Below are 7,174 nucleotides of genomic sequence, written 5' to 3' on the forward strand. Positions count from 1 at the left end.
TTTAAAAAAAAGTTTCCTTTAAAATAGTGGTTCCCTAGCCGGGCGCGGTGGCTCAAGCCTGTAATCCCAGCACTTTGGGAGGCCGAGGCGGGTGGATCACGAGGTCAGGAGATCGAGACCATCCTGGCTAACATGGTGAAACCCCGTCTCTACTAAAAATACAGAAAACTAGCCGGGCGTGGTGGCGGGCGCCTGTAGTCCCAGCTACTCGGAGGCTGAGGCAGGAGAATGGCGTGAACCTGGGAGGCGGAGCTTGCAGTGAGCCGAGATCGCGCCACTGCACTCCAGCCTGGGTGACACAGCGCGAGACTCCGTCTCAAAAAACAAACAAACAAACAAACAAAAAAAAACAAACAAAAAAATAAAATAAAATAAAACAGTGGTTCCCAAAATTTAGCATGCGTCAGAATCTCCTGAGGGAAGCTTGTTAAAATATAGAATGCTGGCCTCCTCCCCAGAGTTTGCTACAAGTTTGCAGGTGGTTCTGATGCTGGTGTGGGCACAACACTTTGAGAAGCACTGCTTTAAGACTTAGTCTGTAGAATTCAAACTAATAAGCAGTGCCCATATGCCTTTGCTTTTTCTAATAGTAAATAAATAAAAGAACATTTCAGGTAGCTCCATCAAACTTGAAGTCTTTAGACCCTTGAAATGTTCTACTGAAATAGAACATATAATTTATTAATCTTGGCTCACAATCGTTCCCATGAGTTCAAAAGACAGAACTACAGGACAGTCCTGAATAATCTATGACTACATGAAAACATTTATTTACACGTCCTCTACAAAATGTATTTACAAAACACATAGCAACTATTAGGGTACACGGACTTTGTTTCTATTTTCGCCATGCTTCTTCTCTGTAGGAAATCCAATATGAAATTATAAAGAGTACTGTACTGAAGTCTGGGCGCGGTGGCTCACGCCTGTAATACCAGCACATCGGGAGGCCGAGGTGGGTGGATCACCTGAGGTCAGGAGTTCAAGACCAGCCTGGCCAACATGGTGAAACCTCATATCTACTAAAATATAAAAATTAGCCAGGCACCGTGGCGGACGCCTGTAATCCCAGCTACTTGGGAGGCTGAGGCAGGAGAATCGCTTGAACCTGGGAGGCGGAGGTTGCAGTGAGCCAAGATCGCATCACTGCACTCCAGCCTGGGGGACAGAGTGAGACTCCGTCTCAAAAAAAAGAAAGAAAAAAAAAGTACTGTACTCAGAATGAGAACTTCATCTATCAATACACACATAAATAACAGTGAATTGTCATACTTGAGACTCAGATTCAAGAACTTCTTCATCAGGGGAGCAGTCATATTCCACAAAATACATTGGTCCATCTTCATTTCTAATCATATACTGTAATGAAAGGAAGCCTCGGTTATCTGTCTGAATAGATACCTGACAAGACAGGACTAATGCCTTTGTAGAGGGTTTCAGTAAGTAAATCTTGTATCTGTTGACTTGGGTCTGATGATAATGAAATGCTTCCATGAAATCAGAATCTTTGGGGCAGTCAAGGTGGGAACTTCCTACATTTCCAAAAGTAGATAACCTGAAACAAGGCTTGTCAGGAGACATGGTAATTTGTAGGACCTCACTCGTCATATCCAATTCAGAAAAAGCTTCATGGAGCCCCTCTGACTGCAGAATTTTATCAGTAACGTTGGTGCTGTAGAAATTAAAGTCCAGGTCCCTTCAGGTTCCTGTGTGTTGATTTTGCAGACTGCCGCCGCTCCTCCTTCCTCCAGGAACAGCATCAAAGGGCCGCCATAACCTTGCTAACACATCCGAAGTGCAGTTCAAGTCTCTGGCATAGGACTTGATCCAAAAATAGATAAACAGTCTAAAAGGACAATTAAATTAATTCGAAAAGCAACAGACTCTTCCTGAACTTTAAGCTCTTGAAATATTCCAGCCTGAATAAAAGCATTTGCTTGCACACATTTTGCATTTTCCATTGTTACTTTGATTCCATTTTTAGTTGCGAAATGTGTGCCACATTTTCGGAAATGACTAGCTTTTAAGATAGTGGAGAGATTCCTAACGTTGTCAAGGCTGGCCACAAGGCTGTACTGATCATTCTCGTCTTGGATCTGTTGGGTCAGGAGGGGCATCGCCCACTGCACATTCAGCCCTGAGGGATGCTCCTGGGGCCTGCTCCTGAAGATCGCAAAACACCTTTGCAGAGGGGTCTGGACGCTGGAGAGCCCCTCCCGGCAAATTCCCTGAGGAGGGGCAAGAGCTCCAGGAAACCGCAGAGGAAGTGAAGCAGCTCCTGCCACTCTTCGGATCAGCCTTCCACCTCCCGTTCAAGCATTTTCTTGTAAAGATAATGAAGAGTTAGTTCATCCAAAGATAATGATCAAATTAGGGGAGGGCCTCTTGAAAACAATCTGTTCTAAACTGAAGTCAACTGGGTTCTAGCCACAAGTTGCTTTTACTACTCCTCCCCTCAGACAGTTGGTGGTTTTTGCCAGAGAAGCCCCACTGTTCTCTGTTGGTGCAGTCATTTTTGCACGACTCACCAGGCAGTTTTTAGCACAATTTAGAAACACCAGGGATAGCAGGATTACTAATCATGCTGTCTGCTGATGTAAACTCTATTTGGATACAATAATGTTTTTTAAATAACCTCAAATACAATTACCACCCTGAGGATGGGGCTGGTTGAATGACTACAGAAATATCATTCAGATAGTTCATTAACTAATTACAGAGCACCACAAACAGAGCCTGCTGCCAGGGAGGAGCCATGGGGATGATTCACAGGGCTGAGCTCAGGGGCCAGAGCGATGTTCAGTTCTTTTCTGGTGCTGGCATCACAAGGTGGCACTCTTGACTGAGACAGAGAAGCTCTTTCCTCCTCTCCTGTCTCTCTAGCATCTGTGGGAAGGTGCTACGGGAGGCCCAGAAATACATGCCAGGGTCACACGGCTTCAAAAAGCTCTCTTCCTTTCCCTCATCACTCACTGCACGTGTAACTGAAGACAAAGTCTCAGGCCGGGTGCGGTAGCTCCCGTCTGTAATCTCAGCACTTTGGAAGGCCAAGGCGGGTGGATCACCTGAGGTCAGGGGTCAAGACCAGCCTGGCCAACATGGTGAAACCTCATCTCTACTAAAATACAAAAATTAGCCAGGCATGGTGGCGGGCGCCTATAGCCCCAGCTACTCGGGAGGCTGAGGCAGGAGAATTGCTTGAACCCGGGAGGTGGAGGTTGCAGTGAGCCAAGACTGTGCCACTGCACTCCAGCATGGGTGACACAGCGAGACTCAGTCTCAGAAAAAAAAACAAAAAAACAAAGTCGCAGAGAGCTCTGGGCAGGTTGCTGATCACCTATTTAGTTACTGAAGCTGTTGTCTTTTGCTTTCTTTTTTTTTTTTTGAGACTGAGTCTGGCTCTGTCGCCCAGGCTGGAGTGCAGTGGCCAGATCTCAGCTCACTGCAAGCTCCGCCTCCCGGGTTTACGCCATACTCCTGCCTCAGCCTCCGGAGTAGCTGGGACCACAGGCGCCCGCCACCTCACCCGGCTAGTTTTTTGTATTTTTTAGTAGAGACGGGGTTTCACCGTGTTAGCCAGGATGGTCTCGATCTCCTGACCTTGTGATCCGCCCGTCTCAGCCTCCCAAAGTGCTGGGATTACAGGCTTGAGCCACCGCGCCCGGCTTGTCTTTTGCTTTCTTGAGGGGTTTGAGCACTGCATGGAAGAAACGTTTATTAGGGACAAATGGGCCCCACTGCCGTGCTGCCTGGGAGCACTTGCCAGAGGATCTTGGGTCTTCACTACACAGGACAGAATGACCACCCGCCAGCTGGGCTGGTTGTAGTGCCAGCACATGGTGGGGTTAAAAAAAATCATTTAAAGTTATAAAAGTGTTTGCAAAGCATATGGGAGCCCTGCTACTTTGGGCAAGCCTCTCTTTGAATCTTGGTTTCTTCAACTGTAAATGGGGTTAGTAGTAGTGGTATCCACCTCAAAGAGTTATTGGGTCAAACGATATAAAAAATGTGAAGTGCTTAGTATAATGTTTGGCAAGAAGCCAGGGCTCAGTAAATGTGTAGGCCCTTCTTCTCATTGTCATTTGGCTTCATGTGCACTTACATATGGCCTTCAGAGGAGAACAGATTCAGATCTCTGTTCCTTAGCCCCAAGCATGCACCTGTCAGCATTCAGGCCCATGGTTATTTGGCCAGCCTTGTAATGATACTAAAGACTGACTATTCAGAATGTTTCTTCTGAACTTTCAAAATCAATGACAGTTGCACACTATCTCCTTTGGAGCAAATGTCCCCCCAGCAGACCCTCTCCCCACCTTGTTTTGAAAAAAAGCATTATTTAAGGGAACTATAACTGAGTTGGCTGGCTGTACTACTTTATTTTTCTATTTCCCTCCAAAGTGAATGCCAGACATTTCTAGGCCAAAGACAGGATTAACATTTCTCAGCCTAGTAAACACACCCATCTGGATTCAACACGGGGAGCACCAGCACTCCAACCGTTTCCTGTAATCGGCTTGAAGGATCCAGGGTATAAGCTTGAAAATTAAATTCTAGAAGTGATATTTCCATCCTGGAAGCTGTTTCAATTACAGCTTCTTGCAGATGAACCTCAGATAAGCAGCAAACTTACAAGTCCTGGCGCGGATGTAATGAGTCTGCATGATGGGAACCTGGCCATGCTATAAGGAAGAGGCTGCCTGGAGGCTGAGAACACAATCACTGGACAGAACGACAAACCTGCACTGAGCACCTGTGGCGCTGCAGACATCCGGTGAGACTCTGAGAACAACAGGGAGCCAAACGTGGGCCCCATCCTCAGAGACTTTTGGTCCAGTGGAGAAGATGTATTACCAGGCCATTTCTATGTAATCGGCTAGGATGGTGCTCAACCCTGGTGCTGTGAAAACATTAGCCCAGCTTGGGGTTGAGGAAGTGATCCCTGAGCTGAATCTCCATAATTAAGTAACAGTCAGTTGTGTGCAGTAAGGTGGAAAGGATATCTGAAGCAGGGGTAAGAGCAAGCAGAGACCCAATAATATGGAACAGGTGTGTGTGTGTGTGTGTGCGTGTCCATGCATGTGTATATGAGTCTAGCCAGCCCAGTATTCAAGAACAAGAAAGGGAGTGCCCAGGGATTAGCTGGGTATACCTTTGTCCTTCACCATCATTTTTAGCATCAGAAAGTCCTTCAGAAACTGCCCTAAAATCTTGGGTTCAAGACACCAGATTTCTTTTTTTTTGAGATGGAGTTTCATTCTTGTTGCCCAGGCTGGAGTGCAATGGTGCAATCTTGGCTCACCGCAACCTCCGCCTCCCGGGTTCAAGCGATTCTCCTGCCTCCGCCTCCCTAGTAGCTGGGATTACAGGCATGTGCCACCACGCCCGGCTAATTTTGTATTTTTAGTAGAGACGGGGTTTCTCCATGTTGGTCAGGCTGGTCTCGAACTCCTGACCTCAGGTGATCCGCCCACCTCGGCCTCCCAAAGTTCTGGGATTACAGGCATGAGCCACTGGACCCGGCAAGACACCAGAGTTCTAGGGTGTAAGATTCAGAGCCCAGTGAGTCTTCCCAAGGTTTGCAGAGGTCAATCTTTTGCACTTCTAATCTTTAGATTATAGTGGGGTTGCAGTATTACTAATAGAATTAGGGTTCAGTAGGTGTCCAAACAGCCAGTCCATGGAAGCTGAGGAACCTGAGCCCAGAGGGAAACTTCAGGACACACAGCAATCAATCCTGGAACGTCTCTGAGTTTCAGGGCAGTTTTGGAGGTCATTAGGGAGGTAGCAGTGGGCTGATCTGATAACAGATGCCACCTTGCTGACTGTTCTTCCAGTGTGAAAATGACTTGGGAGCACAACGGAGGCTCCTTTTGAAGGCTGGTCCATGAAGCAGAAGCCTCTGTTCTTTTTTCTTTTTCAGAGACAGGATCTTGCTCTGTCACCCAGGTTGGAGTGCAGTGGTATGATTGCAGCTCACTGAGGCCTTGAACTCCGCAGCTCCCGTGATCTTTCTGCCTCAGCCTCCTGAGTAGCTGGGACTACAGACATGTACCACCACACTCAGCCAATTTCTTTTTTTTTTTTTTTTTTTTTGAGACGGAGTCTTGCTCTGTAGCCCGGGCTGGAGTGCAGTGGCCGGATCTCGGCTCACTGCAAGCTCCGCCTCCCAGGTTTACGCCATTCTCCTGCCTCAGCCTCCCGAGTAGCTGGGACTACAGGCGCCCGCCACCTCGCCCCTCTAGTTTTTTGTATTTTTTTTTTTAGTAGAGACGGGGTTTCACCGTGTTAGCCAGGATGGTCTCGATCTCCCAAAGTGCTGGGATTACAGGCTGTTCATTTTTTATATGTTGCACAGTATATTATTCCTTTTTTACACTATTGATAAAAACATACCTGAGACTGGGAAGAAAAGGGGGTTTAATTTGACTTACAGTTTCACATGGCTGGGTTGGTCTCATAATCATGGTGGAGGGCGAAGGGCACTTCTTACATGGCAGCAGCAAGAGAGAATGAGGAAGAAGCAAATGCGGAAACCGCTGATCAAACCATCAGATCTCGTGAGACTTATTCACTGTCATGAGAAGAGCACAGAAAAGACAAGCCTCCATGATTCAATTACCTCCCCCTGGGTCTCTCCCACAACACATGGGAATTCTGGGAGGTACAGTTGAAGTTGAGATTTGAATGGGGACACAGTCAACTCATATCACACAGTTTGGGTGAAGGATGCTTAATAAGGGAGGGTGCGACATGCAAAAACTGTGACATCTGGCTGCCATCAGCTCCTCCGCCAGCGCCCCAGCATGGGAATTAGTGGAGCGCCAGACAGTCCTGAGTTCAAGTCAGTCCTAACCTTGCAGTTGTTTGTGAGACTTATACCACTTAATTTCACAAAGTGCCAAATTCCTTGCCGTTTAAATGGGGACAGTCAAGCTTATGGGTAGTTGTGGGTGTCAAATGAATGTACATATGAGGTCTGGCATCACAATGAGTATTTTAATGGATTTTATCCAGATGCCTCCAGATGCTGTTGGATAAAAGGTTCAGCTAACAACTGACCTTGATTTTTCTGGTTACTTGGGGGTCAGTGTTGCCCTTCAGTTTGGAGGCTCCCCTTAGTGTCACCATGGTGGACAGTGGGGTCAGCCCATCCATAATTACACTCAGAAAACCA

At 47.0% G+C, this 7,174-nt stretch overlaps 1 pseudogene; it reads right to left on the reverse strand.

The window, feature by feature from the left end:
- Window positions 1-1,119: 1,119 nt before the first annotated feature.
- Window positions 1,120-3,082, reverse strand: LOC100999480 (annotated as a pseudogene).
- Between the last annotated feature and the right edge of the window lie 4,092 nt (window positions 3,083-7,174).

The sequence above is a fragment of the Papio anubis genome, chromosome 11, assembly GCF_008728515.1.
Source record: "Papio anubis isolate 15944 chromosome 11, Panubis1.0, whole genome shotgun sequence".
Taxonomy (NCBI): Eukaryota; Metazoa; Chordata; class Mammalia; order Primates; family Cercopithecidae; genus Papio; species Papio anubis.